The 22,221-nt window shown below is 42.0% G+C and overlaps 1 long non-coding RNA gene across 1 annotated transcript in view; it reads right to left on the bottom strand.

Annotated features, from left to right (window-relative positions):
• Positions 1-5,592: 5,592 nt before the first annotated feature.
• LOC140906719 (uncharacterized) overlaps positions 5,593-22,221 on the bottom strand; it is a 38,575-nt gene continuing 21,946 nt past the window's right edge. The window contains exon 3 of the long non-coding RNA XR_012157220.1: positions 5,593-5,698. This is a non-coding gene — a long non-coding RNA (uncharacterized lncRNA). The remainder of the gene's footprint in view (positions 5,699-22,221) is intronic.

The raw sequence follows: 22,221 nt of genomic DNA on the forward strand, positions 1-22,221 counted from the left end.
ACACAATTATAAGTTGTAGCTGTAACAAGACTTAAGAAACCAGCTTCCACTGATGTTCTCTGTTCTGCGTATGATCTTTGTTAATTTGTTAGACAACTTACTTAGCTAACCTTTGCTACATAGTTATTGAATCAACAGCATCTTTAACCTCTCTGGTTAATTTACCTTTAAAATATATAGCATATAAAATTATATAAATTTGCAGTAAGATCATATTTGAGCTGATCCATCACAGCTGATCATAGTCCCACAAAGGCACAATCGCTAAGATTTACGCAGGTTTAAAGAGTAACCTAAAAGAGGCTATGTTCATAACTAAACTCCTAGACCTTCGTCCTTTAAACAGTTCTGCATGTGCTTAACTTTAACCATGCAAATAGTCCCATCAAAGTCAATAAGATGACTCACGTGGTTAAAGTGAAGCTCATGCTTAAGTGTTTGTAGGATTGGAGTCTTCATTTCAAATATTTTCCTCGAGTGGGGAGAAGGGTGTGGTAGAAAAGTACAAGGTAGCTCTAAATCCTATTGTGTATTTTTAAGCATTTGGGTTATGTCTCCACTGCAAGTGGAGGTGTGATTGCAACACATGTAGACATACCTAAGTGCAGGTCATCCGCCCAAGCAATTACCTAAGGTTCTGGACAAGCTTGTGGAGCCTGTACTGAAGTGAGCGTTGTCGCAACTTCACTGCTGTTGATATTCACACTAGCTAGAAGTTAGCTGAAGTATGTCCAGATATGTTGCAATCTCATCTCTAAGTGCAGTGTAGCCATAACCTTACTTTCACATTTCTCCTGGTGCCCAAAGTGTTGTCAAGGAATCTGTTGGAAGGGGAGGTTACAGCCCCTGGTGGGTTTGTTCACATTATTTGGAAGTGTTTGTGTTTCTAAATATAGTAGTAACTGTTGTTTTTGTTGTTTTGTGCCTCAAGCACAATATATCCAATTTGGCCACTAAAAACGTTCACTTTCTTAACGGTGCAGAAGTCTCTAGTTGAGAAACAGTGGCTGACCACACCAACAAATGCAAACTGGATGTAATATGAGTTGACTATTAATGCTGTTCCTGCTGAACCACATACTGGACGAAAGCCCTAAAGTTCTTTTCAGGTCTAGACGATCTTGGTAAACGTTCAGCGAGACTACACAGTGTTAAGGTTAAGAAAGTGAAAAATATTCTAGCCAAAAAAATCAAACTCTTGTCTACTGGTTGGGAAAACAAATGTCTTTAATCATGGAGTTGCACACAACCCCGTCACAACTCTTTGAAATTGTAAACAAAAAATATTAATAGACTTTTAAAACGTTGTTACGCTGACTGAAAGATAAAGGCTGTAAAAGGAGTCACTGAGAGTTCGAACCGTTAGTCACACACAAGTACACTAACAGCACCCTGCAACATCTTTTTGTGTTCAGGAGAGGAAGGCTGGTCCAAGGGTCCACTACAGGTTCCCTGCTCCACTAGAGGCTTAAATATATGGGGGAATGAGCTAAGGAAAACAGACCTCCCCTACTTCTCAGGGGTGTTGGAGGGAAAATATACTAAAGATTATGAGGTGTTGAGTTACTATAGTAATAGGGCTGGATATGAGAGATTTAAAAACACAGAAGGAATATTTCCATCAGTATGCAGATAATTCTAGATTTTTGCAATAATCCCTACACTGCATGTATGCAAAAAGAGAGAAGCATATTGCCAAACACTGGTAAAACCTAACAAACTAAATGCTTTCTGCATGGCTAGCCTGAGAAATATGAAGAAATGTTCTCAGCTCCCAGTAAATGTTGCAGCTAGCCCAAAGCAAAATGGATAAGGGGGAAGCTTTTAAATTATTTAACTGACCTAAAGCACAGTTTCTTGCATGCACTGTTGTGCAGCCTTAGGAGTGATGTTTGACAGGCTGCTTAGTTCAGATTGCTCAATGTGTTTAAAGTGCAGGTCTCATTTGAAAAGGGACTGTGTAAAAATAGCACCTTCTTACTCAGCAAATCTATTCCCTGTGTACTTCAGTGAAAAAAGGAAGAGTTCATTAAATGTCTTCCCGGCTGAGCCACCACAGCTGTGGGAGAAGAAACTGGATTATATTCTGGTTTGTGCAACATCAATAGAATTGTTGAATTCCAATTACAGGACATCTGTGTGAACCCATTATTTTCAAATTGTACCCTCCGTTATACATCTGTAAACAACTGGAAGGCAATAAGGTGGCACTGGTGCAAGTGCAGGCAGCATTTGGCCTGAAGAGTCATCATTACTGGGGATAATGTATGAACACAAGCCAGAAAGAAAAAGGCTTGACTTAATCTTCACTGAACGTCTCTTCCACTCTATACACATACAAACTAATTAATTTTTCCTCCAGACTGGGAAGGAAGAGAAAGTGAGAAATAATGACTCTATTTTTAAATATTTGGGAGGAGCTTTCATACTATGGTGGGGCCACATAAGTTTCAAGGGGTTGCATGAGCACTGTTGGGGGCTAATAGCAAAATCACAGCTGTCAGTGCTGGTGTGTGAGCCCTGCAGAAACCAATTCCACATAGGTCAAGCCAGGTTGTTCCCATGGACATCAGGTTTATGTGTGGTTGAATGGCCTCACTCCCTAGCCTGGGCTGCACTGTCAACAGCCCTCAGCTTCCAAGGGAGAAATGCACTGCAACAGGAATTCCTCCAGAACCAAGTTTTGAAGAGAAGTCGAGTACTACTTATGTAAGAAGGGGAGATAATGACCCTACTTTTTAAAATATATATTCCTATTTTAATAAGTATACTTAGTGTCTGTCTAGTGATTTTTAAAGAATACTTTCCTTATTCTTGTCAATAACATACTACATAAGAAATAGTAAGGAAGCACATATATACAGCTTTGATTTGTAACTAATTTTTACAAAAAAAGTAGAGAATGCCAGTTATCTTCAAAAGCTGTGCCAAAAGTCTGATATATTGATCTACTAATGTGTGAAGCAATAACTTTGTCTTTGAGTCTTTTTTAAAAGAAGGATTTTCAGTAATTTCATGTTAAATAAAAACATATCAGCTTATCCCCTTTAACAATCCAGTTGCGTATCCTGGGACCCATCTTTAAAAATAAATGATTAAGTCAAAATAATTCCATCTCTGACAGATACTTCTCACTGTCTTAAAATCTTTTCTAAGGGAACACTAATGGCCCCAATTATACTCTGTTATACTGATACAATTCCATTGTAAATAAAAAGGAGAAATATGCCCAATCTCTAGGCTTCTGCTCTTCCTGTGATGGGGTGGCCACCCCACACAAGCCCTGAGTATATTAATGTGGGACAGATAGGTTGAATTAACCTCATATGCTGCATCTGGAGGAAAGCCAGGGCTTGATAAGTACTAATGGCAGATGAAGCCCACCTTGGGGGCAGGTAATAAAGCTAGAAAGCAAGAGCAGGAAGGGGCTGTAGAGAGGAGTTTTGCAGTCACTCCCTAGAAGGAAAGGGAATTGGCCAGCACAAAGGAGACAATCTAGGGGAATAGGAAGCCCTGGGGAGTCTGGACCAAAGGGAGAGGAGGATGTTCCAGAGGAAAACACAGAGATAGAGAGGTGGGGTTGGAAAGAGCCCAGGCAAACAATGGGGTCTGAGACTGAGCAGACCTAGGCTGCTAGTCACGGAGTCCCTGGACTGGGACCCAGAGTAAAGGGTGAAGCCAAGTTCCCATATCAGCATAGGACCTGGAGTTGAAACAGAAGACTGCCTGAGATGGCATACAGACAGCTTTTTGGGTGGGATTTTGTTATCCTGGAAGGGGAACAGAAGGAGACTACATAGTGACTTGGCTGGGGGGCCAAGTCATGAAAAGGGAGCACCCTGAGTCACACGGAGAAGTGGGGAGGGAGGTACAGCATGAACAACTGGCAGAAGGGAGTACCAGATGGGCGTACCAGATGGGCAAAAACTAATTCCCGGACCCAGCCACGAGGAGGTGCAGCTATGGTGAGTGGAACCCCTTTACACTCCCCTTTTGTGTCTTTGAAGTTGAGTCTAGCAGAGAAAAAGAATTCCGTTTGACAAAGGATTTCAATATTTCAAAGTTTGGTTTAGCTTAGGTTCAGAATGACCAACAATTTTTGAAAATTTCTAGGGAAAAGGAATGGAGCCCCAGTTCCAGGGCAGGTCACCTAATGGACTAGCCCAGAGCCACAGACTCTGGAAGCCCTGTGGTCCCTGACTCTGGAACAATCTGCCTGGTGGGCTGCTGCAGACCACAGAAGGTTGGGCTCCCCAGCAGGCTGGCAGGCAGATTGCCAAGGAGCTGGATGGATGAGCTGCTAGGAAATCAGACAGGGTTCCAAAGGAAGCTTGCCTTGTAGGCAGGGTTCCAGCAGAACCTGGCCTGGCTTCTATGAGACAGTCCTTTCTCATCTTGTAATCCTCTGCTTCATTCTCTACACACCTTCCAATTTCTGCAGCAGTGGGAGAAGGGATCCTACAGCCCTGCTTCATCCCCAGAGCAGCTCCATCCTGTGCACTGAATGAGGCAGGGGTCAGGTAGGGAAAAAGTATGCAATTAAAGAGTATCATAATTCACATGCACACAGGTGCTGAATTAAGTTCACATGGGTGACCTTAATTCTGGCATTTCCCAATTTTTAACTGCTTGAATTTACAATCTTAATGTTCTTTTATCATAGTATTTCATGTGTAATTTCCTATTTTTTTTTATAAAAACAACCTAAAAAACAGTTCTGTTGGGTGGAGTTGTATTAACACCCACATGGGTTACCAGCCTTTAGCTCCACCACACAGACCTGTCATTTGAGCTAATGAGACAAAAAGGAGGGCGGCCTGGTACAACCACAGCTTCAGTGTGGGTTTACAGCTGTTATGTTACCATAGGGGCCCTCCAAAGATTGCTGAAGCCCAGCAGCAAAAAGTAGTCTGGATGAGATCTTTCAAAAGTAAACAGTAGTTTAAAAAAAAAACTTATGAGACCATCTGTATACATCTGTACGGTAGCACAGAGAAGAATATCATGTACCTCCTTTTGGCTGTGGGTAACGTGGTACAGAAGTGACATAAGCCAACAATAAAGGGGCTCAACCAAAAAGCATGTGGCATGCCTCTCAGCTTACTGGCATGCAAATCTGCAAAAGGAACTGCTGGGTGATTAAAAAAAAATCAAGCCAATTTAAGTGTCTAAATATAGATTTAGGAGTCTAATTGTAAGCACTACTTTTTGAAAATCTTTGTGTGTGTGTGTTCCCACCCAGGAGTGTGGGGAAAACTGAAAAACCACAAAGAGTTGAAAGGAATGTTAGAGCATGGCAGTGTGGCCTTCTGGAAGGGCTGTGCAGACATGTTGTGTGCCAGCCTTCATAAAGCTGTTTGTAACTGGCTGTCCTGTTTCTCACTTTGCCCCGTTCTGTTTCAGCAGCAGCATTTTGAGTAATATTCCTTCTCCACTGCTCTAGCAAGTTGTCCCAGCTGTGAATCCTTCACTTGCTTCTCAACATCAATTTCATGTTCAAACTTTTCATCTTTGCCTCAACAATCTTCCTCCTGCCTGCACATCTACTTACACTTCCTCCAACTCACTTTTCCATGGCCTGTGTTCCTCCTATGCATCACTTTCCATCTGGTCTCCGCATCTTCTTCCTTGCCACTTTTCGTGGTTGGAACTTTTTCCCTCTTCTTTGCACCAAACTTTCTCTTCTTCCAAATCCCTCCTAAAAATCATTTTAAAAAAATAAGGATAATTCATTCCAAAAGAGTTATCAAAATAAAAATCCCTGAACCACAAATTTATTTAAATCCTCTACTTGGGTATGATCATAGAATCCTAGGACTGAAAGGGACCTCAAGAGGTCATCTAGTCCAGTCCCCTGCACTCATGGCAGGACTAAATATTACCTAGACCATTTCTGACAGGTGTTAGTCGTTCGAGAATTTTAAGAGCAGGCTAGACAGAGATTCCACAACCTCCCTGGGAAATGTATTCCAGTGCTTAACCACTCTGACAGAAAGTTTTTCCTAATGTCCAACCTAAACTACCATTGCTGCAATTTAAGCCCATTGCCCAAAACCACTAATATTCTTCTAAAACCCGAGAACTTTAAACTAGATTGCTCTCGCTCATAGATAAGGGATGAAAGCAGGGAATCATATCTTCTGCACATCTAATAGTTTCCCCTATAGATGCCCCATTGAAATAATTTTGGGGCAGCCCTACTCCTTCCAAAAAAAATGAGAAATTCTTTGCTCTCAGTGACCCCAGCAAGTTTAAAAGTAGTCTTCAAACTTGTGTCTATTTCTTGCTGATATTATTTACTCGGTGTTGACAGAATGGCTGGTGCTATAAATAGAAAAATAGACAGTCCCTGTTTCAGAAAGCTTACAATCTTTATTCATAAGGAGAAAGGGTCATGGAGACCCAGTCCAAATTTAGAAATAAACAGTATAGATACATCATATAGATACATACAGATGAGAAATGACTGCCTAGAAAGTAGTACTGCAGAAAGGGATCTGGGAGTCACAGTGGATCACAAGCTAAATATGAGTCAACAATGTAAGGCTGTTGCAAAAAGCTAAAAGCAAACCTCATTCTGGGATGTGTTAGCAGGAATGTTGTAAGCAAGACATGAGAAGTAATTCTTCTGCTCTACTCCATGCTGATTTGGCCTCAACTAGAATATTGTGTCCAGTTATGGGATCCACATTTCAGGAAAGATGTGGACAAACTGGAGAAAGTCCAGAGAACAAACATGATTAAACATCTAGAAAACATGACCTATGAGGGCAGACTGAAAAAGCTGGGTTTCTTTAGTTGGGAGAAGAGAAGACTGAGAGGGGACATAACCATTTTCAAGTACATAAAAGGTTGTTACAAGGAGGAGGAGGGAGAAAAATTGTTCTCCTTGTTCAGAAAGCCCCTGGTGGACGTCCGCAGGTTTGGCTGATCACGGCTCCCACTGGTTGCGGTTCGCTGCTCCAGGCCAATGGGGGCTGCGGGAAGCGGCGCGGGCCAGCGGCTTTCCCTAAACAAGCAGCGGACCAGCTTTGAGAACCACTGGTGTAGGTAATTTATTTTTGCTACCTTATGAGGTAGTTCAAAAATAATGAAGATAGTAGCCAACAATGTGTAACTATCAACACTGTAATTCCATAATTTTTTTCTCTTCTGTTTTTGAAGGCTGATAAAATTAAGCTTGCGAAAATTAAATATAGACAGCCGACTTTTGTGCCAACCCCTTAGTCCCTCATTTCTTTCTTTTTGTTCAAAAGGATAATTTTCTTGGCAAAAATGGGGTTTCTTTGCAAAACCTGGGGCACATTTACAAAAAACACATTTTTATCCAAAAGAATGTTGACATTTTCCTGGCAACAAGCTGTTCTGCCTGGTAGAAGAAGCAAAACATTGCTATAGATGAAATTTGCAAATCTCATGACAATAGTCTTTGAATATACCCAAATGTCAAACCCCTAAAGACACATCTAAATAGAAATGTCAGAATTGTGCATTCCTACTAGACTTAGGAATTCTCACTCATGTATAGAGTACTTCTAAGAAATTTTGTTAAAGTAACTAAAACAAATTTGCAGAAAAGTTCACTAATTTTGTGTCAATTTTTGAGTTGCCCAAATTGAGACACCTTGTACTTGATTTTCAGAAGTGCTAAGAACTGAGAGCCTCCATTGACTTCAACTTGCAGACCTCAAAATTGGGGCAGCTAATTAGTGACAATTTCTATCATTTTGACCTTGCTGTATAATCAGAATTGTTCCTTTGCACATGCTCCCAACAAGCAAATAGACAGTAAACATGTAAACAAACCATGTATTATTTACATCGTAAGCTAAAAAGTACAATAGATATCTTGCTGAATGATGGTCTTGTGGTTGGAGTATGAACTAGGAGTCAGGAGACCTTCCACAGACAACCTTGCTGTGTCTCGATGTTCACTCATGAAAACAGGTTTCAGAGTAACAGCCGTGTTAGTCTGTATTCGCAAAAAGAAAAGGAGTACTTGTGGCACCTTAGAGACTAATCAATTTATTTGAGCATGAGCTTTCGTGAGCTACAGCTCACTTCATCGGATGCATACCGTGGAAACTGCAGCAGACTTTATATACACACAGAGAATATGAAACAATACCTCCTCCCACCCCACTGTCCTGCTGGTAATAGCTTATCTAAAGTGATCATCAAGTTGGGCCATTTCCAGCACAAATCCAGGTTTTCTCACCCTCCACCCCCCCACACAAATTCACTCTCCTGCTGGTGATAGCCCATCCAAAGTGACAACTCTCTACACAATGTGCATGATAATCAAGTTTGGCCATTTCCTGCACAAATCCAGGTTTTCTCACCCCCCTCCCAAAAACCACACACACAAACTCACTATCCTGCTGGTAATAGCTCATCCAAAGTGACCACTCTCCCTACAATGTGCATGATAATCAAGGTGGGCCATTTCCAGCACAAATCCAGGTTTTCTCACCCCCCCCCCACCCCCGTACACACACAAACTCACTCTCCTGCTGGTAATAGCTCATCCAAACTGACCACTCTTCAAGTTTAAATCCAAGTTAAATCAGAACATCTGGGGGGGGGGTAGGAAAAAACAAGGGGAAATAGGCTACCTTGCATAATGACTTAGCCACTCCCAGTCTCTATTTAAGCCTAAATTAATAGTATCCAATTTGCAAATGAATTCCAATTCAGCAGTTTCTCGCTGGAGTCTGGATTTGAAGTTTTTTTGTTTTAAGATAGCGACCTTCATGTCTGTGATTGCGTCACCAGAGAGATTGAAGTGTTCTCCAACTGGTTTATGAATGTTATAATTCTTGACATCTGATTTGTGTCCATTTATTCTTTTACGTAGAGACTGTCCAGTTTGACCAATGTAAATGGCAGAGGGGCACTGCTGGCACATGATGGCATATATCACATTGGTGGATGTGCAGGTGAACGAGCCTCTGATAGTGTGGCTGATGTTATTAGGCCCTGTGATGGTGTCCCCTGAATAGATATGTGGGCACAGTTGGCAACGGGCTTTGTTGCAAGGATAAGTTCCTGGGTTAGTGGTTCTGTTGTGTGGTATGTGGTTGTTGGTGAGTATTTGCTTCAGGTTGGGGGGCTGTCTATAGGCAAGGACTGGCCTGTCTCCCAAGATTTGTGAGAGTGTTGGGTCATCCTTTAGGATAGGTTGTAGATCCTTAATAATGCGTTGGAGGGGTTTTAGTTGGGGGCTGAAGGTGACGGCTAGTGGCGTTCTGTTATTTTCTTTGTTAGGCCTGTCCTGTGGTAGGTAACTTCTGGAAACTCTTCTGGCTCTATCAATCTGTTTCTTCACTTCCGCAGGTGGGTATTGTAGTTGTAAGAAAGCTTGACAGAGATCTTATAGGTGTTTGCCTCTATCTGAGGGGTTGGAGCAAATGCGGTTGTATCGCAGAGCTTGGCTGTAGACGATGGATCGTGTGGTGTGGTCAGGGTGAAAGCTGGAGGCATGCAGGTAGGAATAGCAGTCAGTAGGTTTCCAGTATAGGGTGGTGTTTATGTGACCATTGTTTATGAGCACTGTAGTGTCCAGGAAGTGGATCTCTTGTGTGGACTGGACCAGGCTGAGGTTGATGGTGGGATGGAAATTGTTGAAATCATGGTGGAATTCCTCAAGGGCTTCTTTTCCATGGGTCCAGATGATGAAGAGGTCATCAATATAGCGCAAGTAGAGTAGGGGCTTTAGGGGACAAGAGCTGAGGAAGCGTTGTTCTAAATCAGCCATAAAAATGTTGGCATACTGTGGGGCCATGCGGGTACCCATAGCAGTGCCGCTGATCTGAAGGTATACATTGTCCCCAAATGTAAAATAGTTATGGGTAAGGACAAAGTCACAAAGTTCAGCCACCAGGTTAGCCGTGACATTATCGGGGATAGTGTTCTTGACGGCTTGTAGTCCATCTTTGTGTGGAATGTTGGTGTAGAGGGCTTCTACATCCATAGTGGCCAGGATGGTGTTATCAGGAAGATCACCGATGGATTGAAGTTTCCTCAGGAAGTCAGTGGTGTCTCGAAGGTAGCTGGCGAAGTAGTAGCATACATGCTTCATAGGGTTCCGTGAAGATTAATAAATGATTGAAATCCTCCACTGTAAAAATGGTGATAAAATCAAAAATAGTAGTAATACTTAAATTGCATTGAAAAAACTGTCCCCCTACTCATATTTGAAATTGAAGACTTGTAATATTATAGTAATGGCTAGAACTAATCAATGCCACGTTCCTTTACTTTCCTAGGGTCTGATATATAATCTTACTATAGTATCTAGGGGCTGAAACATGACTGTGGGAAGGGGGGTTCAAACGGTTCCAGTGGGACCAGGTTTTGGCCCACAAAGAATCTTGGATTATTTTATTTATGTATTACTTCTTGCTCCTTTCTTCCATCATGGGGCTCTAGCAGCATTGCCAACTCCACTGCGGAGGAAGTTTCCAGAGAAACCCTGAAAAGTCACTACATGTTGCTATTTAAGCATTCAAAAGGTGTCAAATGTCACTAAATAAAATTTCCACAGAATTCAACAACGTGTGTATATGTGTGTGTATAATGCATGCTTGGGTGAAAGGACACTCCCAGCTGCTGAACAAGGATGACTGGGCACTCCCTCTCCAGCCAGAGCCTTAGCAGCTGAGTTTATTCTGGCTGTCCTGGTTACACAGGGCAGAGCTGTCATTGGAGCTGTCTAGAAATGCACAGATTCCACCTGTTCCATTCCCCACCCCACCCCAACCTCCTTCCTCCCGGAACCCCAGGTAGACAAAATGTGTGCACACAGGCCAATGGAGATAATCGAAGTGAAGCTCAGAGAATTCTGAGCCAGCAATTACAGCAGAGCCCCTAGTGATCCCAGGAGCAGTTTGGATGTTTTGCTGTCTGGGAGCTGAGCCCAAGGATTTAGGGGAGGGGTGATCTCTGCTGGGATTTGATCAGTATAAAGAATAACCTTATCTATGGCTGGAGAGACCAAACTGCCCCTCTTGGGCACTGTGGAATGAGTTCCATGGAAGCCTTTTCTCAAGACAAGGTCTGCTCTGGGGGAAGCAGGTTCACTCTGCCCAGGACAACTCACCTCTGCAGGGGCTAAGGGGATCTGGGCTGTACCCCCAGGGAGGCAGAGCCCTGAAGGGAGGACTAGGGGGGCAGCCAAATGCCACATTAAGAAGTAGGGGGGAATCCCTGCTCTGCCCCATGTAACCAGGACAGCCAAGAAACCCCTTGCCAGCCCCCTACCAGCTAGAGACACCAATAAAGCTGGTCATTGATAACAAAATAAACTAAGCTACCAAGGCTCTCCAGCCGGAGAGGGAGCGTCCAGTATTGCTGCTGCTGTTTGTTCAGCAGCTGGGAGTGTTCTCTTGCCCAGGCAGGGTGTTGTAGCAACCAGGCAAGGTACTAACAAACTTCAACAGGACTTTATTTTTCAAGTGGAAACCTCTTTACCAAGCTGCTACTGCAACCTCTGTAGTTCTCACTCCGCCTCCTCAACTCCCCTCCCCCCCACTCCTTCTGTTTCCTGTCCCTTCAGATTCCCAACAGCCCGTGTTCCCAGTTCTAATAATTACAAGCAGCATCTAAACACCACATTCCCTCCTCTCTTAAACTCTCCCAATTAAAATAAACATCTGAAACAAAACACTATACTGTTGGCAGAAATATTAAACTGAGAACACTGTAGATACTACATAACATAGTCTCTAATCCAGACAAGTGGTCGTCTCGGTCTGACAGGCCGTCTCTCAAGCCCCCGTTCCAGTGCAATGTCTTGTTGTGTTGGTACTATGGTGAAGTCTTCCAGTGCAGACTGGGTGTTGGCATAATCTCCTCTTGGTGCATAGGCAGGTGCAAGACAAGAAGCATTCCATACCCACCCATCAGAAAGTCGATAGGTGTAAGGTCCCTGCTTTATGATTTTAAGACGAGCTGTGAATTTATGGTCCCCTTTGTGTAAAATTCCAGGTTTTTGTATTCTAACAAAGGAACCACACACAAACTTTGGTTCCTTAGCACCCCGCCGCTTGTCTGTGACAGCCTTAGACTTTGCTTGGTTCTGTTCAACTGTTTCTCACGTCATCCTCGGTTGGGGCATCAGGTCATCCCTTTAACAATCCAGCAATGTTCAGTTTAGTATTCATCTGTTTCCCATGCAGTAACTCTGTGGGTGATCTTTGCATTGTGGCATGTCGTGTAGCCCGGTATGCTTGCAAGAAATCAGTAGTGAAGGGTATCTACAAATACCCTTCCAGTTTAGCCATTTGCACATGCTCTTTCAAACTTCTGTTAAACTGTTCAATTTTCCCATTGGCTTGAGGGTAATATAGGGATGACCTTCTGTGTAAAATGTTCCTCTATGCTAGGAAAAGTTTCAAACTCCAGGGAAGTAAATTGACTACCATTATCTAAAACCAGTTCTTTGAGGTTACCTTCCCTGCTAAAAACTGAAGAGAGGAACTTAATTACTGTAGCAGAAGAGATTTGCAATGTAAACACTACCTCAGGCCATTTACTGAAATAGTCTATTGAAGTGATGGCATAACGGTAGTCACTTGGAGCAGTATCAAAGGATTCTACAATGCCAATTGCCACTTTTTCCCATGCAGAATCAGGAAGAGCAACAGGCTGTAATGGAGGGGTACATGTCACTGCTGTCTTATCATGCATTTGGCAAGTGAGACAGGATTTTGAGTGCTTCAGTTTGAGAGTCCATCCCTGGCCACCAATACAGATCCCATAGTCATTGTTTGGTTCTGACAATTCCTTGATGATTATCATGTGCCAGGTGTATGAGTTTTGACTGTAATTCTTCTGGTACAAGTAGCTGGTGTGTACCTCATAGCACACAGCCATCGAGCAAAAGAAGTTCATCCTGAACTCTAAAAAAGGCAGCAAAACTGGGTCAAGGTTTTTAGGGTGACTGGGCCAGCTTTGTCAGAAATTCCCGTAGTTTTTGTTGAATTGGACACGCTGAACAAGCAGCTTGAAATTGTTCTTTTGTAACTGCAATAAGAATGCTTGTAACAAGTGCAACTACTACATCCTCATCCTCTGGTGGGCCATCAGGTGAAGGCAAAGGCAGGCGAGAAAGGCAATCAGCTACCACATTTTGGTTTCCAGGCTTATATTCCAGTTCATAATTGAAAGAGAGTAGTCTTGCAGACCGTCTAGCAATATGATATGCTGCTCTTCCCAGTCCTTGTGTGGTAAGCAACGTCATCAAAGGGCTGTGGTCTGTGCGCAACCTTTCTGTTTCCTGTCCTTTCAGACTCCCAACAGACAGTGCTCCCACTTCTAATAATTACAAGCAGCATCTAAACACCACACAGGATGAGCGCAGAAGCTAGTAACTGTCAGGTTCAGCAGAACCCCAAGGAATCACCCAGCTACACAAGCCTGCTTCCCATTGCTTGGAGGGGGATTTTGATCCATTAATATTTCAGGAGTACTTGTGGCACCTTAGAGACTAACCAATTTATTTGAGCATAAGCTTTCGTGAGCTACAGCTCACTTCATCAGATGCATCCGATGAAGTGAGCTGTAGCTCACAAAAGTTTATGCTCAAATAAATTGGTTAGTCTCTAAGGTGCCACAAGTACTCCTTTTCTTTTTGCGAATACAGACTAACACGGCTGTTACTCTGAAACCTGTCATTAATATTTCAGTGGCCAAAAGCTCAAAGTTCTGTTAACAGATGTTTTTTCCTGCATCACCCTTGCCCAGGGAGTGGTGCCCACCCTGGTCACTAATGATTTTTACTAAGCAGAAGATTTTAACTGCCCCCCCTCCATCGGCAGTTGTATCCTCTCCTCTTCCAGCCTCCCTTGCCCCTTAGATCTGACTTTTCACCCCCTCTCCACCACAGAGGAATCGAAGCTGAGCCCCAGTTACGTGGTAAGCATTTATTCTGCCACCACGAGCTCAAGTCAAATCCTTCCTCTCATTAGCAGCATCTCAGCCCAAAAAGCCCTGGAATGAGCTTCCTTCCAAGGACATGCTCAAGTCAGAAGTAATGACATTGATTTGTTGTGCAACAGAATGTAGTACGAGCATGGAATGGATTTTATTAACACTATTGAGCTCCTTGTGAATGATTTTGTATAGGGACAGTCCTGATTTTTGGGCCTTTTTCTTATATAGGCTTCTATTACCCTCCTCCCCCACCCCATCCCAATTTTTCACATTTGCTGTCTGATCACCCTAATTTTGTGACTATACAAATAGGTGACTTCTTTCTCTGAATATCACTGTAATTGGCAGTGAACATCGCTAGATTTGTCACTGCTTTCTTTGACACTTGTTTCCTCATTAAGGAAACCAACAAGTCATTAAATTAGTGACAAAATTGCTAAGTTGGCAACAGTGCCCTAGCCTTCCCTGTCTTGTGCCCCAAATGATGGTGTTGAGTCCCCATTTGGAGCCTTGTAGATTTCATTGATATCGGCACTAAAACAGGAGGGTATTAGAGGCTATTTTTAGAGAATCTGAAAAAGACAGTTGCAGGGGACAAAGCTATGACAATCGAGCTATCAGAGCTGCCTCATACAAAGGTGTTTAAAATCAAATTCAGCAGGTAAATCAATACATGTCATTCATCCCATGTGATGCCCACTCACTGAATCTTGGTGGAGAAGCTACTGTAATAGTGGTTCTCTAAGTTGTTCAGAGACTTTATATTCTGTTTGCTTTTTCAAATCCCCACCAGTAGAAGCAGAAGAGTAGCATTACATTAAAATACCAAAGCATGACAAGATAGTTCACAAGAGCAGAGGCAATCTATCTACCATTAAATCAGGTTGAGGGTATTCTTTGCACTTTATATGAGATCAAGACTTTACACAATCTTACACCCGAACTTAAATCAGAAGCTGATAGCTTCCTCCCCCAAAAAAGCATTTCAGGGTTTTTGTGTCTTAGTGTAACACCTTGGTTAAAACGTCTTATCAAAAATTAATGATGTGAGCAAAAATATTTGAGTCTGGATCTTGACATTCAAATGTCTCACGGTTTACTTAAAGGACTTCAAGATGCTTATTGGAATTATGGTGTTCTGGATTCATTGCATGTAAAGAAGCTAGTGCTTCACACACTGAAATGTTAAGAATATCCATGCAGCTCAAAAAGAAATCTTCTTCATGTAATGCTTAATGAACTTGAAAAGAACAAAGTTACCAGATCCTGAAAGTGTTTGAATGCAAAGTTTTTAACCTCATCTTCAATATGGTTTTAACCCAATTGGACACTAGGAGGCGTAAGTATGATAGAGGTGGAGAAAGGCTTGCTTTTTCAACTGTTGTCTTTTCAGTTTCTCATCCATGAAGACCTTCAGAGGCACATGCCTAGTTAGTTTAATCTAGGGAAACACTCTAAAATTCTACTGAGAAAGTATTCTGCTGAATGTTTCCTTTTTAATAAAGATGCGACCTACTTTTTCCACAATAACTTGTATTGGGTTCATTGGACCTTAATCAGCACTGCATTACTCTAGTTTTACACAGGTGAAACTGCACTTAAGTGATACCAACATAAAACTGCACTGAGCTCTTACGGTTTCACTGAATTTACAGTGGCATAAAACTGAAGTAATGCAGTGATGACTCAGGGCTTGCCTACACTTAAAAGGCTAGAGCTGCAGCTGCGCTGTTGTAGTACTTCAGTATAGACATTACCTACGCTGACAGGAGGGATTCTCCCATCAGTGTAGGTTATCCACCTTCAAGAAGCAGCAGCTAGGTTGACCAAAGAATTCTTCTATCAACCTAGCATGGTCTACATGGGGACTTAGGTATGCTTAACTGCACCGCTCAGAGATGTGGATTTTTTACACCCCTGGCCTTATAAGTCCTGCATTACTTTGCATGCACTCACTGACTTCAGTGAGGCGCTACTTGAAAGTAGCAGAATCTAGCCCAGTAACTTTCACATTATTAGAAAATGCTATGTAAGCTTTCCTCTTTGAGATGCCTTGTTTACCTTATATTTAAGGTAGCCCAGCTGACCTACTTTCTTTCAATGAGTTCCAAGTAGCAAGTCCCATTCAAGTAACCACAGAAAAGATGCACACTTAAGATTCCAGTCCCTATTGAGCTCTAGAATTGTTTTATTGCTACTTGTAGCCCTGGTTTAACATTTATTTAGGCTAGCAGATAATTAACTCTCAGGTTTAGGCATCAGGATGATGTCATATACCTTCTCTGATTAAAAGGGCGGGGACTCAGACAGGTATTTAGCCATTCTGATGTATTAAAATATTCAGTCAGGTAGCAGCATGTAGAATGGGCTTGGTTCAGTGACATCTTCCACCATTAATAATGCTTGCTGATGAGAAAATGCTGGGTTTTGGCCATTACCCAAGACCTCACATAGACATAGAATTCTGTTTACTTATCTTTGTTTTGTACACTAAAATACATGCTGCAGGCCAAACAAAACAAATTAAAAAGATCATAAACCTGTTCAACAGACAAGGGGAGGGGAGGTAATATATGTAATTGGACCAGATCCTGTTGTGGAAGGAACAAGCTTTTGAGCTACACTGAGCTCTCCTTCAGAACTGGGGAAGGAAGCAGAATGTGTGAGCTAAATAGTTGGGACCGACTGTTAAACAGAAGGGATAATGCATGTTGGAGGCGGTCACTTGAAATGAAGTGGACAATTGGGTATTAGATTGTTATGCATAAAGGGTTAGAAGTGGGCAACTAAGGGTAGCAGAGAGTGTCTTATGACAATCTGTAACATAATGAACCATCAATCCTGTGTCCCTGTGAAGTCCATGGGTTTGAAGAAAATCTCTGTAGCTTGAAAGCTTATGACAGCCACCAACAGAAGTTGGTCCAGTAGAAGATATTGCTTTACCTACCCTTGTCTCTCTCATATCCTGGAGTCAATACGGCTGCAACAACACTGCAGTAAACCTGTTTATCAGTACAACAGCCTGTGGTATCACTTTTACAAAAGATTCCTAATTAAGAGAAGATAATCAGATCTGACCTTTTAAAAGTAGCTTTATTAAATGTGGCATACTTTAAATTATACTAATCAGAATAGTTGCTAGCTTGCAATAATATCCTGCAGTAATTCCTACCTCAAACTTCCAAATGTAAAACCGTTGTGTGGGCCTACACCTGTGAAGCACTCAGTGGTGACCTCAACTCTCATTAACTTTTTTTTTTAAGTCAAAGGGAGTTGAAGACGTTCAGTACTTCCCAGGAGTGGTCCCTGCTTAGCAGTACCAGAATCCTTAGATATGTTGTGTTTAGCTTCCTTTTTATTCCACTTTCTTGCCTTGCTAACTGTTTCGTTATTTTTTCCTTAGGCAAAAACTGCAGGGAAGTCTATATGCTGATTTCTTTTGGTTCAGGAAATCTCTCATACGCATGTGAAGTAAGTATACGTAACAAGGTCGTTCTAGTTCCAGAGTGATTCTAATGTTAATTCCAGTTCTACAGGTCTTCTTCATTTTAACTTTTATAAATTTGCCTACTGTAGTATGTGAGATTCCATCCAGCCTCTTCTTCTATATACAAATGACCTACCTTCTCTCCTGGTCTCGTGCCCATTTCTTGCTTGCCAACAGCCTCTTCACTCATCTTTTTGACCCTCCATCTACCATAAGTTTTGCAAAGCCAGAAGCTGGAATTAAAGCACAACTTTCCAAGCAGGAGACAGTAGTAAGGGAATGTACTTTCTGTTACAGCCTGGTTCCGACTGCGAAAGGCTTTCTGTCTGGTTAGTTGGGTGAGTGTGGGCCCTTGGAACAGCAGGGATCTTTTTGGCCTCATATGATTCATAGAGCCTCTTCCACCTGTGACTACACAGTCCAGTTCCATGGAGATATCCCAGATACTAAGTTTCTTATTTGGTTCAAACACCTTTATGAAGCTTCATTGTCATGAACTGTCTTGACCTTGGCCATCAGATTGCATATATTGTTGTGGCTAAGCAGGTCACAGTAAGAACATCATCCAGACAATGCATAAAACCTGTCAGTCACAGGTACAATACTTGCCAGGCTTTGAAAAATTGTGAGAACTTGGTGCTGGCTGAAAAGTGTGACTACCTGGGCCCCTCTAAGGCAGCCTGTATGCTGAAGATTAAGCAGGAGTCATTTGATAGAATCCAGCAGAGTCAAACTTTCCCTTCTCCAGTTACTCACAAAGTTCCCAAGTGTGATACATCTAGTACTGTAATAAGCAAAATGTGATAGCTCTATCTATATCTTTACAAAAATAATTAAAAATAAAAATGTCTGCTTCTTTCCCTTTTGGAGAACAATTTCTTGGTAAAAGATCAATAAACTCCAGGTTAAGCATAATTGAGTGCATTTAATAAATTGCCATGTAAATATAAATGTCCCTTACGTTTAGGGACATTAAGCTGTTCGGGAAAGGTCATGTACAGTTAGCTTCTTATTCAACTCCAAATACTAAACTCATCAGAAACAAAACTAAGACAAGCTTTGCAACAAATTAGTATCATGTATGTGGCTCTCCTGATTTTTTCTTTTTTTTCGCTTTGAGAAAACATACAGCAGTAGATCCTTAGCTAGTGTAAATTTTCATTGCTCCACCAGCTGAAGATCTGCCTCAGGCTAAGCAATTGCAGTTCTGATACAGTGTCGGGGTATAATTCCATGGACCAAGCAGTAACAAAACAGCATCCATTGGTTAGTTGTACTGATGATGAAACTTAGAAAAGGGCTCCAGGAACTTCCTTAAAAAGACACCCATCACCACTCCCCAACTAATGACTGTTTGAACTACATCTTCAATCAAGAAACAAGGTGCTGTAAATTAAGACCTAAGGTTTTTTTACTTTTATAAGTGGTGGTCTTATCAGAAAAGTTTTAGTAACATGTTTATTACAAAGGAAGATAAAAGGGAGGAATATATGCCACAAAATGACAATATTGATTATCCAGACCAATGTCATAATTATGGAAAGAAAAAACAGTTGACTTAATGCTGGCTTTGCTGCTGTTAACTGGCGAACCTTTTCTGTTGAAAGTTTATTTTTAGCAAACCAGTTGCTTTGGGGGGTTTTAATCCACAAATTACATCCAGACCGTTAGATCATCCAGTTTCCGATAATTACTGTGGTCAAGATTATCCGCCAGTATGGGGGAGAAACGCGCTACAAGTAATGTTGTCACATCAAACACACATATTAACTGCAATATAAATATTATTCAATGTCTGATCAAAAAATAATGCATACTGAAAATTGATCAATCTGCAGCACTTACCTTCATTTCAGAATCTAAATGTTAATTATTTGCTTAAAATGCAAACACAGTAGCTTCCTTTAAACAATGAATCATTAAGGCAGGCTCATAAACTGCTTGACCACAGAGCAATAATTATTGACAATATAATTTTGCTCGGTTCCATGGGTTATGCTGTTTCTAATAGAAATAAATGTCATACGTTTTTAGCACAAGCATATTATTTTGATCCAGGAAGGATGTAAACAAATCATGTTGACCACTGTCAGTTACAAATAGAAAAGTATCATTTATTTTAGGTTGAAATAATGCATTATGCTTGTAGTTTGTAGTTAATGGGTAAGATATGAGATAATAGCCTAGATTTAGAAAAGTCATTGCATTGCTGCTTTCTAAATTTTATTATACTTATCCGAAGTAGACAACAAATTGAGTTAAATCAACTGCTTAAAAGCAAGGCCGAGGAGAAGAGTGATCACTTTTCTTCAATTTATTTGAGCATGAGCTTTCGTGAGTTACAGCTGTAGCTCACGAAAGCTCATGCTCAAATAAATTGGTTAGTCTCTAAGGTGCCACAAGTACTCCTTTTCTTTTTGCGAATACAGACTAACACGGCTGTTACTCTGAAACCTGTCACTTTTATTCAGTGAGTCCGTGAAAATAGAATGCATTACAAACGATTTTGCTGGGGACTGAAGTGAGGCTGACCCATCTGTAGTTCCCCGGGTTCTCTTTCTTCCCTTTTTTAAATATGGGCACTATATTTGCCCTTTTCCAAACGTCCAAGACCTCTCCCAATCGCCACGGATTTTCAAAGATAATGGCCAATGGCTCTGCAATCACATCAGCCAACTCCCTCAGCACTGTAAAGAGCTGTTTTTAAACAAGCATTTGTATGTAAGGTGAAATTGATGAGATGGAAGTAATCAAGGAGAGATTTGTGGGTGGAAATGCCCTGAGAGAGAGTGGTCAGGGCTGCAGGAAGGCATAGGCACTGTAGGCCATACCTAAGGCCCTAGCATCTGGCGAGCTGGGGTTACATCAGACATTTGTAGCCAATACAAGGGCATGAGCTTTGGTACTTATTCTTGTACAAGGCTAAAGGGACATCCAATGAAATTGAAAAGCAACAAATTTAAAATGGTCAAAAGAATTTTTAAAACTACTAAGCAGTTGAACTCATTGCCACTGTACATCAGTGAGCATTCTTATGAGCAATGACATCCACATTTGAATGGCACTTGGTTTTTTAAAAGAAGTTAAGGATATAAAAATTTTTCAGGGCATAAGCCAGCAATTTACTGCCTAGAATTAGGAAGAAAATGCCCCTGTATGCAGGTCATTCCAGTGCTCCAGTATTCCTTGTATTTTCCTCTGTAGCATCTGGTACTGGCCACTGTCAGAGACAAGATATTTGCCTAGGTGGACCATGGGTATGACCCTGGCAAAGGGTGTAAGACAGTACACCTAGGGCTAGATTGTGGCACCACTCTGAGTAATGGCAGTGCAGAACTTCTCTTTCTGAGGTCCCAGCTACACCGGCTGCTGCACCATGCTTTAATATGGTCCTGTACAGGAATTCCTCACTTAAAGTTGTCCTGGTTAACATTGTTTTGTTGCTGATCAATTAGGGAACATGCTCGTTTAAAGCTGTGCAATGCTCCTGTCATAAATAAAAAGGGAAGGGTAAACACCTTTAAAATCCCTTCTGGCCAGAGGAAAAACCCTTTCACCTGTAAAGGGTTAAAAAGCAAGGATAACCTTGCTGGCACTTGACCAAAATGACGAATGAGGAGACAAGATACTTTCAAAAGCTGGGGGGAGGGAGAAACAAAGCCTCTCTGTCTGTGTGATGCTTTTGACGGGAACAGAGCAGGAATGGAGTCTTAGAACTTAGTAAGTAAGCTAGCTAGATATGCATTAGATTCTGATTCCTTTAAATGGCTGAGAAAATAAGCTGTGCTGAATGGAATGTAGATTCCTGTTTGTGTCTTTTTGTAACTTAAGATTTTGCCTAGAGGGATTCTCTGTTTTGAATCTAATTACCCTGTAAGGTATTTACCATCCTGATTTTATAGAGGTGATTCTTTTTATTTTTTTCTTCTATTAAAATTCTTATTTTAAGAATTGGATTGCTTTTTCATTGTTCCTAAGATCCAAGGGTTTGGGCTGTGTTCACCTATGCAAATTGGTGAGGATTTTTACCAAGCCTTCCTCAGGAAAGGGGGTGTAAGGGTTGGGAGGATTTTGGGGGAAAATACATTTCCAAACAGGCTCTTTCCCAATTATATACTTGTTAAATGTTTGGTGGCAGTGATAAAGTCCAAGGGGAAAAAGGTAAAATAGTTTGTACCTTGGAAGTTTTAACCTAAGCTGGTAAAAGTAAGCTTAGGAGGTTTTCATGCAGGTCCCCACATCTGTACCCTAGAGTTCAGAGTGGGAAGGAACCTTGACAGCTCCCTTCTAATGTCGTTTGGCAGTCGCCTGCTTTGTCCACTGCTTGCAGGAAGAGCAGCCTGGTGGAGCTAGCTGGTGGGGGCTTGGAACTAGGGTGGACCGGCCGCCCCCCCTAGCCCTAGCAGCTCCCCACTCCCCTAATTTCCCTGTGCAGCAGCTGCCCAGCAGGCTATCAACTGCCAGCAGTTCAGCTGTCCCTCCCCCCACTGCCATGTGCTGCTTCTGCCTTGGAGCTGCTCCCTGAGCCTCCTGCTTCCTGGGGGGGAGGAGGGGAAGGGGCAGGCAGGTATGGAGGAAGAGGGGGGCTAATGTCAGGGTGTCTCCCTCCCCCCTGCTCCTGCACCCCGCTTACCCCATCTTCCATAGAGCGGGGAGACACAGACAGTCCCAAAGCCACTAAGGTGGTTCGCAGCTTGCTGATCTAATTAACAAGTCAATGTACTTAAGACAGGGATCAGCATACTTAAAGGGAAAATGTACCCCTCTCTCTCTCACACACACAGACACACACGTGTGTG

The sequence above is a fragment of the Lepidochelys kempii genome, chromosome 2, assembly GCF_965140265.1.
Source record: "Lepidochelys kempii isolate rLepKem1 chromosome 2, rLepKem1.hap2, whole genome shotgun sequence".
NCBI lineage: Eukaryota > Metazoa > Chordata > Testudines > Cheloniidae > Lepidochelys > Lepidochelys kempii.